Source organism: Ricinus communis, chromosome 7, assembly GCF_019578655.1.
Source record: "Ricinus communis isolate WT05 ecotype wild-type chromosome 7, ASM1957865v1, whole genome shotgun sequence".
NCBI lineage: Eukaryota > Viridiplantae > Streptophyta > Magnoliopsida > Malpighiales > Euphorbiaceae > Ricinus > Ricinus communis.
In genome coordinates this window covers 16,707,676-16,726,475 of record NC_063262.1, presented here as the reverse complement: position 1 = coordinate 16,726,475, position 18,800 = coordinate 16,707,676, and the positions used below count along the sequence as shown (strand labels likewise).

Sequence of the window (18,800 nt, the reverse complement as noted above, 5' to 3'; positions counted from 1 at the left end):
ATACTGGTCCAGCAGCAAGGCCTTTCTTTTTCTTTTCTTTTTTGGTTTTAATTTCTTTATTAATCTTTTTCCTTTTCTGCTTTCTCCAGGCTGTTCTTTTCCTAAATCTAATAATTTTATGAGTTTACTTTCTAGTGTTTTACGGTTAAATTTTATATAATAAAAATTTAATATAAATTATACAAATAAAAATTTATAACATTTTAATTAATATAAATTAATGTTAAAAATAAGTATTATGCTAATGTTTAGTATTAAAAGTTATTATTAAATTATAAAAGTAATATGGTAATGCTAATTTTTAATATTAAATTATTATATTAATTATATTATTATTTATGTTATAATATGAAAGGGTATGCGTGTGTTGGCTTCTTTTTGTTTGGACTTTGTTTCGCTTTGTTTATTTACTGGTTAAAATCAGTTGCCAATAACAGCAGGGCCACCGCCACAAGGGCTCTCCTTTAAAAGCAAAAACCTTCTCTTTTAAGACTTGTCTATATATATTAATTTTTTACATTTAAAATTTAATATATATTTATTTTCAATATATAAAATTTAAATTTATATAAAATTTTAAAAAATTTATATTAATTTATTAATTAATAAATTATATTTTTAATTAAATTTTAATTCTAATTTTAAGAATAATATATTAATAATAAATTAATTTTCTAATTAGATAAGGATGCACATTTGACTCATAAACCTTAATTAATTCAAGTGTTAACTTTTTTATGGATCGAAGTTATTCAAGTTCTTTTTCCCAAAGAAATCTCGCTCCGACGGCCCGACGAGTCATCTATGATTATTTTAAAAATCGCTATATTAATTATTTTTTAATATTATGGACACGACTTATACTTTCCATGTCCCGGTTAGTTTCTTTTTCCACCGTTACAGGCATCGACTTCTTCGGGACGCTCGTGCCATTTGACTATACGATCCACAATCAGCGTTTCGACATCCAGAATCGCTTTATCACTGACCTGCTCGGGTTCTTGCCAACATTCAAGAACTCATGTTACATTGCTTATTAGAGCATCCCCCTCCACTACTAAGGCTTTGTTCCTCGGAACACCCGGGAGATTGACCAGATGACTCAAGCCTTGGTGTACCTTTTTGATACGACATTATTCAGTGACTTAAGGAACTCATTGAACTTCCACTATTTGGTCCAGCTGCGGGATTTGGACCAAGTCTCCTCCTACAACTAGGGATTCTCTCGTATATTTATATCATCAGATGGACGTTACAGTTCGAGGCAGTAAAAGGATTTGCAGTTTCTAGCACACAATCCATATAAGTTATGCATTGACTTTTTTTCTTTAGTTTCTTTTATAAATACAGTAAATGCTAATTATCGTTCTGCAAGTTTAGGCCTTAAAGGTCAGCCTTTTAGTGGGTTTACAACCCATTTACACTTCACAGGCTTTCCTCACTTGAGTTGTTGGGGCTCGAGCAGGATCGTTACCTTAGAGTGGGCTCAAGTTCACGTGCATCGCATGTAGATCAATAGCTTGATTGGGATAGGGAAAATACAATTTATTAGTCATATTCGTGATTCATTTATATAGTTACTTACTTTCTCCAATTTGTAGATTCGAGGCGATTGTTGGGGGAGCGCTGTCAATGGGACCCCTACATATTACATACAGCTGACCTCGAGCAGAAGAGGATCTTATTGACAGGACCCGCCTGTGGAGCTAGTATTTAAGCGACTAGGAGCGACGCCCTAGCATGCATTGAGTTCCCTTATCCCCTCATCTTTCTCTGTTATGGACGGTAAACCTTACTGAGGAGGAGTTAGTTGAGTTTCTGACGAGGTATGACAAGCCCAAGGATCTCACCATCCGATCCTAGAGAATGGACTATACTTTATTCATCCCTAAATTAGTGGAGGCTGTGCCTTTAGGCGATGATGTTGTAGCTCACGTCACTTAGAATTCCCATTTTGTTGTGTCCCGCTTTCTTAATCATTTATTTACAGCTCATCCACTAAGCTCTTACAATTCGTGAGCTGACTAAGGGACGGTTTGCCCGACGTTCTAAGCCTTCCCACATCACAGGCTCTTCCGCTAGTGCAACCTTTCAAGCACCTCCTATAGCCACCTCTAATGTGGTTCCAAGGGCGTTTCATTCCCTCTAGATCCGATGGTCTCATATTGGAGTCCATATGGTGTGATGGACCACCAGCTTGCCATGGAGCAATGCCTTTTTTCGGAGTTTACTCTGAGTACTTACATTCATATAAGTTACTCTTCTCTTTTATGTAGATCTTCTTTTCCTGAAAAGTTAGTGGTATATTTATGAAAATATAGGTTCAGAGGGATCATTTCGTGCATGTACATCGGCTGGTCGGTGCTGCAAGGAGGCAATTCTTTGTCCTCGGCGAGGACTGGCAAGTAAGAAAATAATTTATGCAATATGTATGTATGCGTGTATGTACTAACTAATTTCCTTTTGGGTTTTCATCAGAGAGACCACGAGGGCTTGCAGGGTCAACTGGATGGCTGGCAGCGTTAGATTGAAGCTCAGTAACGTCGGATCGATATGCTGACTCTTCAATTATCTGCCTTGCGGACTCAAGGGATGGATACCGACTCGGACCATGAGATGGGGGGCTCGGGAGAGAACTCCTACTTCTGATTTTTTTTACTCTTTTTATTATTTTTATAACCTTTAATTTTAGAACTCTTATAAAATTTTGACTTTCCAAAGATATAAAATATGATTTTAGCTTTCTATCTTACCCATTTCCTTTTATTATTGCATTCGTATGAGCTTGTTTGTAGTGAAAACCAAATGAGCGCCCAAGAAATTGCCAAAACTAGCCAAAAATTGCACCTGGAAGCCATACAGCCGATCGGCTATACATAGTGTTGATCAGCTCTGCGGTTGTAGTGTCTGATTCGGACACTGGCTTAAGGCCTATATATACCATGAGCCCTCTAACTTCCTCATACACGATTTCACACTCCAAAAGTCAAAAAATATGTCTTAGAAAAGCGCCAAAAACCTACAAACTCTTTTTAAAACCATAACTGGTGATGATTGGATCAAACTTGGAAAATTCCATCTTTTCTCTTTCAAGGCCACGCAATACACCAAACTTGATTATGGGTTTCTCCACTCTGCTGTCTACTTTTGATGCTCAAGAGACCATGTATTTAGATTCAATGGACAAGAGTTGTGCCTTACGATTAAAGAATTTTCTGCTATTCTTAGAATTCCCATGGATTCTACACATCCCATTGTCTTGCCAAAACTCAATAAGCCTTTCCCTAGCAAACTAGTGGAATTATTTGACATTGCCCCCAACTGAGGTACTTTTCCATTTTGTTGGCGAGTATATTACCCTTACTTCATTGATCTTTTGCTATGAAAAGAAGGAGAAGAGCACGCCTTCTTAGATCTGGATGCTGCAGTTTTGCCTTTATGCCTAATTTGGATATATCATAATTGCTGGCATTATTGACCAGGTGGAGCTTGGAGCAGATCTAAGTCCAATCATCTTGGCTGAAACCATTATTGGGTTAGACAATATACAAAACCCATTAACGGTTTAGTGGCAACCTCGTTCTCTTACAAGTATACAGCTAAATCTCTTTTCTCTTACTTTTTTTTTATTATTTTGCCTTAATTTTTGCTTAAAGTTGTCCTTTTAGGTTTTCAACTTAGCAAGCTTTTGTCTTAATTTTTGCCTAAGCTACCCTTTTGGATTTTTGACTTAGTAGATCTTATTTTTGCCTAAGCTGTCCTTTTGGATTTTTAACTTAGCTCTTTATTTGAAACACGTGCAGACTCGATCTGTTATTACCCCATGAGGTCATGATGGCTGGATTTCCTGGATGAAAGGCGCTCCGGACACACTCATTCGTTGGATCTGCCCTTGGTGGAGAATCAAGCATGTCACACTCATAGTGTATGCTAATTGCATACCTTTTTACCCGGAGTATGAGCATCCACTTTCTTACACACTTTCGAGTCTTTACCGCCAGTACGGGTGGAAGCAGCGAATGTTGGAATCCTCACCCGAATTCAAAGGCTTTCCACTCGAGCAAGACTTTCTAGACAAGATTGAGAGACTATGATCCCGCCTGGACATAGAGCGAAACCTTGATTGCGAGAGCGGTTTGACCACCGATGACAACTTCAAGGCTTGGATTCAGCTTCAGATTTCCACTTCTACCAGCTTTGCCCGATTTAAGAGGACTTGAGAACTAGCTGCTCTATCTAAGGATGTAGATGCAAATGCGAAGAGGACAAGAAGATAAAAATTAATCTTCTTTTTAGATCTCATTTATTTTGCTTAGGACTTTTAGCTTTGTTTCTCTTTCAGTTAGTGTGTAAAATGGTAAACTGACATATATATGTTTGATAATAATTCTAAATAATTTTATTCATTTAGTAAAAACCCAAATGGATATATTTGGATTTCTCACAATATAATTCCTATCATCAACCAGTCTTTTCGGATTTTCTAGCTGATTATTTTCTCTCTTTTGTCCTGAGTTTTGCCTGACCAGCCTTTTCATGTTTTTTAATCACCAGGCTATTTTTTCTATTATTTACTTTTATTTTTACACATAGTATTTCTTGAGACGATTTATGTTGATTGGTTCAGTGAACTCACTCCCCTCTAGGTCTGAGATCTTAGCAGCACCTTTGGGCAAGATCTTCTTTACAAAGTACAGGCCTTCCCATTTCAGCCTGAACCTCCCTCTCGGCTCAAACACGGTAGGTCTTATATATTTTAATACTAGATCACCAGCTCTGATCTTTCTTGACTTTAATCTTTTGTTGAATGCCCTAGCTATTCTTTTTTGATACAACTACATGTGGTATAGGGCTTTCATTCTTTTCTCATCAACCAAAGCCAATTGCTAGTATCTTTGCTCAACCCATTAGTACTCCGGTATTTCAGCCTCTAATATAACTCTAAAAGACTTCAACTCTAACTCAACCAGCAAAACTACTTTAGTCCCACAAACTATAGAGTATGGTGTTTGCCCAATCGATGTTCGCTCGGTTATCCGATATCCCTAAAGTGCAAAGGGTAATCAGACGACCAGTCCTTGTGATTCTATATCATCTTCGAAAGTATTTTCTTCAGATTCTTGTTGGCTGCTTGTACTACTCAATTTGCCTGAGGTCTATACAGAGAAGACTTATAACGCTCGATCTTGTATTCCGCTAGCAGGTATGTTGTCTCACCCATGAACTGTACCCCATTATCCATCACGACATAATATGGGACCCCATATTTGCATATCAGGTTCCTTTCTATGAATCTGGCCATCTGCCTTGCTCTCACGGTAGTGAATGACTTGGCTTCGACCCACTTCGAGAAGTAGTCAATTACTATGACTATGAACTTGGGACCATTTAAAGGAGGTTTGATTTCACCGATGTCAATCCCCCAAGCTACAAAAGGCCAATGAGACGTTAAGTTATGCAACTCAGTTGGAGGCACGTGACTAGGTCACTATACAGCTGCATTCACGCCATTTCCTCATAAATGCTATATAATCCTTCTCCATTGTTAACCAATAATAACCTTGCCATATGATATTCCTAGTTAACACTATGTTTTTCATATGAGGCTTGCATACTCCTTTATGCATTTCCTCCATCATTACTTGAGCTTCCGCTTTAGTCACACATCGAAGCTATACACGAGACACTATTCTTTTATACAAGACTCCCTCATGGCTGATGTAATTCCTAGCTTGAATCCACAGCACGTATCTTTTTCTAGCAGTCGCTTCTTTTAGATAGTCCCTACTTTCTATAAACCTTTTCAGATCGTAGAACCATGGCTTCTCTTCTGGTCCTATCTGAACCTACATTACCCGATCCCCCTGATAGCAAGGCACACCCGATTTCACGATCATTAGAGGCTTCATTGAAAGCTGCAAGGATTGACCTACATAGATGACAGGGTAGCTAGCGCATCCGCCGTCTAATTCTCGTTTCGAGGCAAGTGTATAAAGGAACACTTAGAGAAATCATATACTAGAGTCTTGAGATAGTTGACATACGATTTCAACCTCTCTTTTTTTACTTTTCATTCCTTGAGAGCTTGTTGGATTACCAGCATAGAGTCTCCATAGATCATCAAATGCTTAACTCCTACTACCACGATCGCTTCTAATCCAAATAAACATGCTTCATACTCTGCCATGTTATTAGTCACTTTAAATTCCAATCTCTTGGCCATTGGCAGCATCTCCCCTTCTGGCATGATTAGAACCACCCCCAAGCCAGCACCTCTTGTGTTCACGGCTCCATCGAAGTACATCTTACACTCTTGGATCTCGATTATTTCTAGATTCTCATTAGAAAATTCCAAATCCCAAGGGTTGTTTTCTTCAATCGCATTTTGAGCTAGAAACTCAGCTACAGCTCTACCCTTGACTACTTTCTTAGTGATGTACTCAATGTCGAATTCCATTAGGAGCATTAACCATTTAGCCAGCTTCCTTATAAGATATAGAGCTTCAAATAAGTACTTCAAAGGGTCTATTTTTAAAATTTCCTGCACTTTGTAAGACTGAAAGTAGTGCCTTAACTCTTGTAGCCCATATCATGCTAAGCATGTCTTTTTCATGAGGTTATACTTTGACTCATAAGGCAACGATTTCTTACTGAGATAATAGACCACATGCTTTATATCATTGGCTCCGCATTGTGCTACCATTGCCCCCATGGCTTCCTCCTCCAAGGCCAAGTATAGGATTAACGACTTGCCATCCTTTGGCGACTTGAGTACCGACAGCTTCATCAGATATTTTTTGATTTTGTCGAAGGTCTTCTGATAATATTCATCCTACACAACTGGTTGATGCTTCTTTAAAAGCTTAAAGATAGGATCACACACCATACTGAGCTTGAAAATGAACCTACTGGTGTATTATAAGTGGCCTAGAAAATCTCTGACTTCTTTCTCCGTCTTCGGTGTTAGCATCTCTTGAATAGCCTTGTCCTTATTCGGGTCAATCTCTATGCCTCGCTGACTCACTATATGCCCCAACAGCTTTTCTGATGTAACTCCGAATACACTCTTCTTCAGGTTGAGTCTCAAGTTATACCTTTTCACTCGTCCTAAAAAACTTATCAAGAGCCTGAAAATGCCCTCCCTTGTTTCAGACTTTACCATCATGTCAACAACATACACCTCCACCTCCTTGTGCATCATGTCGTAAAACAAGGTAGTAGCTACTCTCTCTTAAGATTCCTCCATGTTCTTTAGTCCAAAAGGTATTACCTTGTAGTAGCATGCATTGTTCAAATTCCTGAAATATACGCACATTCCAACCTTACTATCTTTATTCAGGACTGGGACAGTGTCTGCCAACCACATCGAGGAAAGTGGCTTTAACTTGCTTAGCGACCTCTTCTCGTATTTTCTCTGCCTATTCCAGCCTCAGTCTTCTCATCTTCTGTTTGAACGGCTTAATATGCGGATGAGTCGGGATATGGTGCTCTGCTATTTTCTTATCTAGACCTAGCATGTCGTTATAGGACCAAGTAAATAATGCCTTTCTTTTTTCTATTATTCTCTCAAATTCTCTCCTCTCTTCAGAAGTTATATCATGAGCTATCAAAATATTCTGTGGATTTGCATATGTGCCTAAATTAAATGAATCAATGTGTATGGAATTGATGTCAAACATGCACATGTCATGATTATCAAAATGCACATTACCATTAGGAAAAACATCACAGAAGCAAGCAAAAACATTTATATCATTGATCTTAGAAAGGAAAGAAACATTACCTTCATAAATGTCGAATGCTATTACATCATCATCATAAAAAGCATTAATAATGTTAGTTTCAATAAGAGCAACTAGTTCCTCTTGGCTTATTTCTTCGGCTGAGCGGTGAACTCTTCTAGCTTCAGCTCTTCCATCTTGGTGGTGACCTTCTTTCGGACTTCCTTGATACTGAGCTCGACCATCTTGTCGATAATCAGGTTCTTGAAAATCTCAAACCTTAGTACCTCAGTCCCAGCTACATTAATAGGTTCAAGCTCCCTAGAGTAGGGCTTGTCTTCTGGATGAACACATCTTTTAGAGTCTTACCCTTTGGTTTGCCCTCGTCTTTCTCTTCGTAATAACCCAATCCTCACCAAGTCTTTTAACCTTTGAAGTCCGGCAGCTCCGCGACACCTTGCTAATTCTTTCCCAGCCTTATCCCAAGCATGAAGTTCATTCTTTTGAACATGCTGACTACTTTAGGATCCATGTAGTCCTCATAGAGAACAACAACTTGGGATCCAGTATGGGCATCCACCTCCTTGACGACTTCTTGGATGGTTGAGACAACCTTACCACCTTCGGCATTGATGGTGATGATCTCGCATTCTTGAGGAAATTTTACCTTCTGATGTACTATGGAAGGGACTCATACGGCATGGAACCATAGCCTTCCTAATAACAACGCAAAGTTACTGGGATATCCAGGATAGTGCATTCCACCCAAGATTCAATAGGACCCATTGTTACCAGTGCTGAAATATTCCTTGCACATCTCTTTTCATCTCGTCATAGGCCCTGATGACTATATCTGATGGTTTTAGGTCCTTCACAGTCATCCTAGTTTAGAGAGTATGTGAGAAGGACACACGTTGATGGTTGACCCATCATCCACCATTACACATGGGATTCTCTTCCCTTTTACTTCTGCTGCTATGTAGAGGGTATTATTGTGATCTCTTCCTTCAAGTAGTAGGTGTTCATCCACGAAGGTGATCATCCCAGTGGTCTTGTCAGTTACCGTTTTGATCATCTCTTCAAGGGTATATGTTATGCTAACACTTATACCAAACAAGGCCTGAATTAGAGCTTTTCTATAGTGTGATGAGTGTATCAGCAGTTCCAAAACATCAGCTATCTTTTTCTCCTTCTTCCGCCATTCTAGCAACACGGCATCCCCGTGTTTAGGTACTTTGCTTATCTTGCTTCAACTCTTATACCCTAGCTTCCTTACCCTTACCCGCTGGCTTAGTCTCAGAATCGTTGTCTACTTAGATGTCCTTAGCCTCGGCGTCTTGAATTCACACCAGGTGTCGATAGCCATTACTCACTTCTTTTCCCCTTCTTTCCAAACCTCTAGGAGAGAAGGCTCACAAGCAACTTGATCATAATTTGATCCCCAACCACTTGGCATATATCTTCAATTTGAATGTCGGCCGAAAGAGGCCTCGAATATCGGATCTTGAAGTCAAACTTGCCTGAGGGCTGCCCTAGTGGGTCCTCACACTTATACTAAGGAAGTTGATCAACCTTTCATTCTCTAGAGTCAAGCCTGGCGCTCAGGACACTCATAGCTTCATTAATAGCAAGGCTAGTCTCCCTCTTATCCTAGTCTAACATGAACTCACCATAATTCTAAAAATTATATGGCACTCCCCTTCTAGCTAGGTCTTCAGCATTGACATTGGCCACGGTAATAGTAGCAGCTGCAGTGGCAGCAACAGTCTCAGCGGCAACAACAATTGGGTCAATGGCAACAGGGGGATTAGCCATCACAATGGGAGCAGCAAGTAGGGCTTGGTTTTTAGCCATTCTAGCCAAGAGTTGCTGGAGCTCTTCCCGAATCACACCCCTCAAATTGTCGATGACAACGTTCTTGATGGTTATTGACGTCTTGTTCGTTAGCTCTCTCGTTGGCCATCTCTTCGGTAGCATGGCATCTTGGTTTTTCAAGGTGCTCTAATACAGCTCAGATTCTTGGAGAAATAGGTACTCTTTTTAGTATCCCACTATCTTGCCTCTTCCAACCCACATGAGAATCTACATGACTAAAATCAAAGGTTAGTATGATGCATGCGATGTGTGAGATACATGATGCACGTGCAATGCACAAAGACAGGAAGAAGAAGAGGTTAGCACACACAATAATATACATTTTATCCTTCCAACCTTATTACTCCCACACAAGGTTCCTAGTAAGTCTCTCTTCCCTAGGATTTTGGATATGGGCTTTCTATCAACCGGGGATAGTAGCCTTGACACGCATGCTATAAGCTCTCAAAAGTATATTTAAAATAAAAAAGGCAATATTTCTCAGTATAAGTATAAAAGCCTACATATTTTTTGCCTAGAGCTTGGTTCCGCATTTTTGCACCAAGGCCTTTGATATTTGGGCTTTAAACACTTACAAGGAAAAACATTTCATATAAGAAGCAACAGGATTTTTAAGGGAGATTACTATTGTCATTACCATGGGCTCAGTCTTGGGTAAGGATAAAAGGCTCCCATAAGTAAAAAGTGTTATTCCTTGGCTCGTCTCCCCACTCTGGTCCATGTGACAAAGGATATTCACTCATTACTTATGAGTGATTGTTAGCCAGTATCGCAATTCTAGGGTTCGAGTGGAACTAAAGAACCACAAACCGACACCATCAGGGCTATAGTAACCAAAGTGCAGTGTGTAGAAAATAGTATAGTGATGCAAGAATAATTTGTTAAATAATAAAATTAAAGACAAACATACACTAGAATCAGCTTCTCTTATCCCTAATGGAGTCGCTATTATATGCGGCAATTTCGAGCGTGCGCCCAAGTGTCTTTAGCGACCACGACATTGTAAGGCTTCTCAATATAATCGGAAACACGCTAACTAGTCACTGAGACTAGCGCAGAGATGGGAGTCAACACCTGGGTAATCACTAGGATACTTTTACTTACACCAGAAAATTTAGAGATGGATTTGGAAGCCAACTTCGTAATTTGTATATATTAGTCTTTAATTTTATTATTTAATAAATTATTCCCTATAAACACAAGCAGTTCATACACATGCATACCAAATAACACATTACGTTTAACCAATTTATTCAAATCCAACCCATATTAGAGTTGTTAGTTTAATTTACTAATTAATTATGTATATAGTGCACTTAGTCTAGCCCAATTACAAATGATGCTTTTGATTTCCAACCTTTAGGCCTAATGGACTACTTATTATGACAAGGCCCGTTCTGTGTGAACCTAATTCTAATAAAGTCCGATCCTAACTATGACATGCCAAGGCCACTAAGTCTACTTCAATCTTAGAGTTTAAGCCTAGTTAATGTTGATTAGCCTATTTGACTACAATGTTCACGTTGGGTCAAATTTTAGCCCTAAATCTATGTGGTCTATTTTAGTTAATCAATCACATAACATACATTTAATCATGAAATAAGCAAAATAAGATGCAATAAATAAATCTAATTATTACAATCCAACCTACATATAAAATTGCAAAAAAGCCCTAAAATTTAATACAATATGCAAAACTGATGAAAATACATCAAAACTAGACAAAAAGCCAAAAATTAGGACAAAAATGCATAGAGTCGATTAGCTCTGGAGTATTTGGCAAGCTTTTTTTATTTCAATGTATTTCTCACGTCCCTAGAGCTGATTTTCACATGCACATAAATAAGAATCGATTAGAGAAAAAATAAGATAAAAATAATAAAAATCAATTAATTAATAAAAAAACCTACAAACTAATACAAGACCTTAGAAACTAAAAAGTACAGTAATTAAAGATAGCAGATTAATCATGTAATCCTATTAATAATTATTGAATCATAATGAAAATATAAATCTAATTATTAATCATATGCATATAACTAATCATAGTCAAAGTAATGTTGGCAAAATTAACAGATTTCAAAACCCTAGTGTTCTTATTATAAGATTTCAAAATCCAATAAATTAAAAAACACGTAGATTCATAAAAAGTCCTAATGTAATCATTTTAACCATAGAAATACAACCATAACAGTAATCTTAATCATGTTTCTAAAAGACATAAAATAATAAAAAAGGAAAACCATTTTGAGATGATGATGGATGCATTTTTGGGGGAACCCTCAAGTTGTCATTGTAGTTGATGGTTCTGTGAGTCTTAAGTGATGAACATGCAGTTGAATCAAAGACTGATAGGGAATTAAGTGCTGGAGTGACATTGAAAAAATTTCTATCGATTGAAAAAAGGTTTCCAAAAAAGGGTTCTTTCTTGAGTAGCTTTTTTTCTTAGTGACCTAGATATTCTACTTAATGATGAACGATAATTTTTTTTCCCAAATTAGCTTCTATTCTTTCTATTTCTCTTTTTCTCTCTATTGATTCTTGTTATCTCTAAGTATCCTCTACTAAAACCCTAGATGCCTCTTTCTATTTATAGATGTATGGTTTCAAAGGAAACCCTAAAAGAAATGATAATCATTATTATGTTTAAAAATAAGTAGATAAATATCCAAATTTAATTCTTTAAATATCATTAACCCATGATTTTTATCAAAAAATCTTCTAGAATCTGTATTTGGATGTAAAATCGTCAAGAAGAATGTCGGAGTGAAAAAGCCCCAATTGGTGCAGCTCTACATAGAGCCGATTGGCTCTACACAAGGAAAGTTTAAGAAAAAATTTTAATTAGACCCCTAAACTTTTGAATTCCATCATGTTGACCCTCAAACTTTACTTTTCTTCACAATTGAGTCCAAAATTAATTTTAAAAAAGGTAATTTCAATTGGATTAACCTTAACCCTAGCCTCGGATTCGCCTGTTCTTCGTCTCTTGAGACTCGAAAAGGCATTAACTTTCATCACAGAATTTTCCGTAATTCCCTCGATATCTAAATCCGGAAAATGGGTGCTAACACCTATTGGACTACAATGTTCATGTTAGGTCTAATTTTAAGCCTAAGTCTATATGTCTGTTTTTTTAATTAGACAGTCATTTTACAAGTATTTATAATACATCACTATGAAATAAACAAGAGAATAAAGAGCAAAAATATAAACCTAACTATTACAACTTGATATCCTTGATATTACACATGTTTGCATGCTTCATTTTGAGTTATTTTTAGAGAAAATGATGTGTTTCTATATTAGAATCACCCTATTTTAGTTTCCTTTATGTCTCAGGTGTTTTTCTAGGTACATCATTAAAATTAGAGAGAAATCGGACCAAAGTCGGGAAGAAATGTTCGAATCGGGAGCATTAGATTGTTCAACACGCCCATGCTGAGGAGCATGGCTAGGGTCAGAGGGCGTGCTGAAATGCCCTACCTATGGCAAGAAGAAGCGATCTGCAACACAGTTTCTGAGAGTGACACGGCCTAGGAGCATGACCGTGCTGAGTAACACAACCCAAATCCAAGCCGTGCTGAACAAGGCCAGATGTACACTTTTAGATCAACACAGTATGGATTCAAGTCGTGCTGGTCAGCACGGCCCAAATCCAGGCCTTGTATGATCCTGAAACCTAATTTAAAAGAAAAGAAAAAGAAAGAGACGAGGATAGAGAGAGACGTAGAGAGAGAACCTTAGGCTATTGATGGGTGCTACTCGTGTTAGCTACAATCTAAGGCAGTGTACCTATCGATGCAGTCTAGCACTAATGGCGAGTATAAAGGTCGTATTCCTCGGGAAAGCGAAAGCCCAGAGTTACTCCTTTGTTCTTTGTTATATTAACCTAAAATGGATAATGAATAATTTCTAAACTAACTATTAACTACAAACTAAGTTCCGAGGGAGATGCAGGAGTAATTGATAAATGAAATAATCAAGACAAGAAGACAAACCCAAAGGGAATCTAAACTAGTTGGCAATCGAACAAAAGATAAAGGATCGGTGAGTCTAATTATGCTATCCGTGGACGAATGCTAACTGAATTCTTAATCCGCCTCTATTAAGCTTTGTTAATTCTTAATCCAGCTAGTTAATTATCCTTATCTCTAAGCGATTATTAACCAGTTCTTGTTATTCAAAATTCCAATTGCCAAACGGATTTCTCAATCTCATAAAGCAATCTAAACATCACAATTCATAACGTCTCATGAATAATGCATAATCTTATTAATACTGAAAACAAGAAGAATACAAAACCAACTCAAACAATCCAACAATATAATATCAAGCCAACATAGTAAAGAAATCCCAATGGATTAAGTCAGTCTAGCTAAACATGTTCATGTTTAAAACAATCTAGGAAATCAATTACAATGAAAGAATAATGAAAATAAAACATGTACACCCTTTTCTCTCGAATTGGATGAATAGCTCCAAATCTGGATCTACACTTTGATTAATCTCCCAAACTGCCTCTTGAATTGCTTCCACTACTGTTTTGCACTCGGAACCTTGCGATTCCGGGATTCTTACTCCCCGCAACTCTCTCTTGCACTCAATACTCTGCAAAAATAGAACCAGCCGCCAGGGCTCTATGTCACTTCTTCCCCTCTCCCTTTTCTAAGAAAAATTCATTTTTCTTATATATTTAACTCAAGACGGCCAAGTCCAGCCAAATGGATCTCACTGGTAGGGTTCCACCACGGTCGTGTTTCTCCCCGTGTTGTCCACCACGGGCCGTGTTGCTCCCCGTGTTATCCACCACAGGCCGTGCTGAAGGACGTGGTGGCTACGGAAACCGTGCCCAAAGTGCCAATTTCAAGAATCAAAGCCAATGGTTGAGCAAGGCCAGAGTCCAGGCCGTGCTCACATTGCGGGCTCTTGTCCGATCTTGATGAATTCTTGTCCGTTTCCACACGTATTGATCTATAATTGCTTAAACACCGATGATGGTCCTATAAATGTTCCTGAAATGCAAAAGAACATAAAACACGGATGATCTGGGAATAAAAGCACAATAATTGCTAAGAACATACGCAATAATATACAAGCAAATATGTGTAAAACTATGCTCATCAGCTATTCAAGATAGACTTTGAGAGCAACCTTCCAAACGATCAAGAAAAGAAAAATAGAGACGAATTCCACTTCAACATCATCTAGATAGATATTTTTTAGGATTCAAGGGAAAGAAGAAGGAGATCTTGAGTTGTAGAGATTGGATCCAGAGTTATTCAAGATGGGATAGCATCTCCACCATTTGAGAAAAGGGTGTTCATATTCTTTTCGATTCTTGTTTACTTTGCATTTGATTCTTGTATTAGTTTAATCATGATCATGTATAACTAATCTTATTAAACCCATTTGGGCTTGATCTTTAGCTATGCTAGGCTTGTTTTGTGCTTAAGTGATTGGATTATGGATTTAATATTGTAGTTTTCATTCAAGTATAATACAATCTATTGTTTCTTCTTCATTGTTGAATCAATTTGAGAACTCCATTGTAATTGAGAAATTCAATTGAGTTTAGACAAATACTTGTGTGATTAAGTGATTTGCATCTTAGAGATAAGTGTAATCACTTATTAGAATAAGAATTAGAAATTCTTATTAGCGGTAATTTAAAGATTAATGCTATTTTAAAATCAATTGTTAGAAAGAGATTCCAACTTTAGATCTTTAGGATTAGGAATTGGTTAACTCAAGAGATAGGCTAATTCATTTAAGAAATTATCCATAATCTTCAGTTCTTAATCAATCAATTCATAATTTATTGTTTTTAAGCTGGCTAGCTAAAGGGATCCCCAATTAGGTTAACTTATCTTATTGTATTTTCCAAACTTTCATTCTCTTTGTTAAAATTTAATTTTCATTTGCATTCTCATTTATTTTTAGTTAATGATCTTCATCACCTTTTGATCAGTTAGATAATCGGAATAGCATAGTAGTAGTAGCTTCTCAGTTCCTGTGGGATACGACATTCATACTTGACATAGCTAAATTATATTCGATAGATGCACTTGCTTGTAGATTGCTAGTCGTGTTTAGCGAAGTATCAAGTTTTTGGTGCCGTTGCCAGGGAACTGTTTTGAGAATTACTATGAATTGTGTGTTCTTTTTAATTTAGCCATTTATTCTTTGTTCTTTATTTGTTTTTTTGTTTGATTTTATTCTTTTATTCATTTGTGTTGTTGGTTATTTGTTGTTTCAGGTGGTGTATGACCAGGAAGTCTAATCTTGATCTAGTAAATCTTTTACTAGAACTAGAGCGATTCTTCAGGTAATTGAGGAAGCAGTTGAACATAGAGGAGGAAGAGATTAAGGTTGGGAAAGCCGTACACGAGAGTGGACCAGAAGATATTACAATAGAGATGGCAGACGCCAATGACAACAATGAAAATAACTAGACAATGTATGATTTTGTGAGACCATCATTGGAGGGGACGCGAACATGCATTACGAGACGGGCTGTCATCACTAATAATTTTGAAATAAAGTCTAATGTAATTTAGATGGTGCAGCAAACGGTTCAGTTCAGAGGCTTGCCAGATGAGGATCCTAAACGCGCATATAGCAAGTTTCTTGGAGATTTGAGATACTTTCAAGATTAATGGGACAGCAAACGATGCAATTTGTCTCCGCTTGTTTCCATTTTTTTAGGGATAGAGCAAAGCGGTGGCTATAGTCGCTACCTCCAAACACTATCACTACTTGGGATTCTTTAGCAGAGAAATTTCTATTTAAGTACTTTCCTCCTTCTAAAACTGCTAAACTTAGAAATGACATATCTTCTTTTGTGCTGTTTGACAATTCGATGTACGATACCTGGGAGAGGTACAAGGACCTATTGTGATGTTGCTTACACCATGGACTACTAATCTGGTTAAAGGTACAAACTTTTTATAATAGTTTGAATTTAGCTACTAAGTAGATGGTAAACGCAGCTGCAGGTGGTTCTTTGAGCAGCAAGACACCAGAGCAAGCTCAAAGCTTGATAGAGGAGATGGCCATAAACAATTACCAGTGGGAGCAGGATAGGACGTCAAGAGAGTGTACACCATTTGGATGCCACTATAGCCTTGGCGGCTCAAGTGGAGTTATTATCCAAGAAAATTGATCAACTCCAAATGCTTGTCCAAGCAGCTCAACAAGTTATGAGTTTTATGGTGGCCCGCATTTCAGTAGTAACTGTATGTCGGGAGGTATGTCTGCTTCTTTTTCATCTAACCATGAACATGTGGACTATATGGGGAGTCAACTTAGGCAGCAGAACAACCTGTTGTTGAAGCCCAAACTCATTAGTTATGTCTGAGCTTCGTTGAGGTCGCCCTCTCCAACAAGATCATCTCCCGAAGAAGGAATTACATTAGCAACTTCAGCATTTTCAGCTTCCTCAGCAGCTCTTTCTTAGGCCTTGTTGCTGATCTCTTCAATATCCAATTCCTCCAAGAAAGTTAGATCAACATCTGGAAATTTAGCTCTAACAGCTTTCTTAACTGCCTCCTCATAACTATATAGGAGAAACGACATCTCCGAGTAGAATCCCTCCTTCTCAGCTTCCAGTTTCTTACTAACCAAATTCTGGTCGGCAAGCTTAGAAGTAAGAGAGGCATATTCTAGCTCAAACTCAACGATGCGAAGATCGACATTCTTCTTCTCGATTGTGATTGAGCTAAGCTGAGTCGTAGCATTCTCAACTTGAAGCTCGCTCTCCCATTTGCACTCTCGGCAGCAAAATCTTCAGACTACTTCTGAAGGATATGTTCGAAATTCTCTACCTTGATGCGATTATGAGAAGCTTGCTCACTCAGTTGCTTCTCGTATTACTTTTGAGCATTACCCAGAGTCACAGCCTTCAAAAAAGAATCAGTATATTAGCGTAATCAGAAAAAAAAAAAAAAAGAAAGAAAGAAAGAGAGACAAGATCGAAAAGAGATGAAATTACCTATAAGATAAGAGACATTTAAAGAGCATGGAGCTCAGAAGGATGGACGTTCTCAAGCTCTTTTAGGTCAGCCTTGAAGTTAATCAGTCCAACAAGCTCCTCGACTAGTGGAGGCGTCTAAACCACCGACCGATCCTATACTTTTTCTCCAAGTAAGGCCAGGGATTAGGACAACAGTTTAGGGCAGGGATGCCGACCTTTATGCACTCATCCTTGTCTACCAGCCAAGGACATTTTTTGAGGCTTCGAGAAGATGGAGGGGAATATAATACCAATGACTGGTCACCGACTTGAGAAGGAAGCCCCAAGATCGATTTCATAGGAGATGTGTTGTCATCAAGGATCTCATCCTGTATGGGAGTAGGTAGAGGAGCAAGATGAACCGAGGACGAGCTAACAATTCACTTGCCCTTATTAAGCTTAATCTTCTTGAGTTGCTTCAAATCAATCACTACAAAATAAAATAATATATATATATATATATATATAGGACGAGCTAACAATTCACTTGCCCTTATTAAGCTTAATCTTCTTGAGTTGCTTCAAATCAATCACTACAAAATAAAATAATATATATATATATATATATATAGGACGAGCTAACAATTCACTTGCCCTTATTAAGCTTAATCTTCTTGAGTTGCTTCAAATCAATCACTACAAAATAAAATAATATATATATATATATATATTAGGAGCCGGAAAAGCGAAAAAGCCAAACAAAAAAGGCTGAGTAGGTATACCTGAGGAATTATCACCTTGCTGAGCCCTTTATTGTTCAGGCTTTTTAAGTTTAGCTGAGAACTGAAAGATAAGGGGAAACGGGAAGAGGAGCTCCTCGTTTTCTAACACTCAGTAGATTTTTTCAGTTTTTTAAATCTTCTTTAAGGAGGAGCAGCTTGGATTGCTTCCGAGCAGGTAGCACATTCCACTTCCTCAAGAGATTGGTAAAATCAAGAGTATGAGAAACGAGGAAATAATGATCTCGCCAATTATGAACTAATGAGACGAGACCATCAAGGGTTTTATGCCCAACTCAGGCTCTAAGATAATAGAAGCATATTCAGTTGCCCGAACAACTAAATAAAAAGAAGAAAAGAAATAAGGAGTTGGAAGAAAATTAAATTTTTTACAAAGTTGCTTAAAAAGCTAATAGAAGTCGGATGGAGTTGGGATGGAGCTTATGGAGATGTTCGTATCTAGGATAATTG

At 37.7% G+C, this 18,800-nt stretch overlaps 1 long non-coding RNA gene across 1 annotated transcript; it reads right to left on the bottom strand.

Moving 5' to 3' along the window:
• Positions 1–16,527: 16,527 nt before the first annotated feature.
• LOC125370685 lies at positions 16,528–18,144 on the bottom strand. Its single transcript, XR_007216730.1, has 2 exons — positions 17,590–18,144; positions 16,528–17,497 (listed from the first exon to the last, which is right to left on the bottom strand). It is a non-coding gene; the product is annotated as an uncharacterized LOC125370685 (long non-coding RNA).
• Between the last annotated feature and the right edge of the window lie 656 nt (positions 18,145–18,800).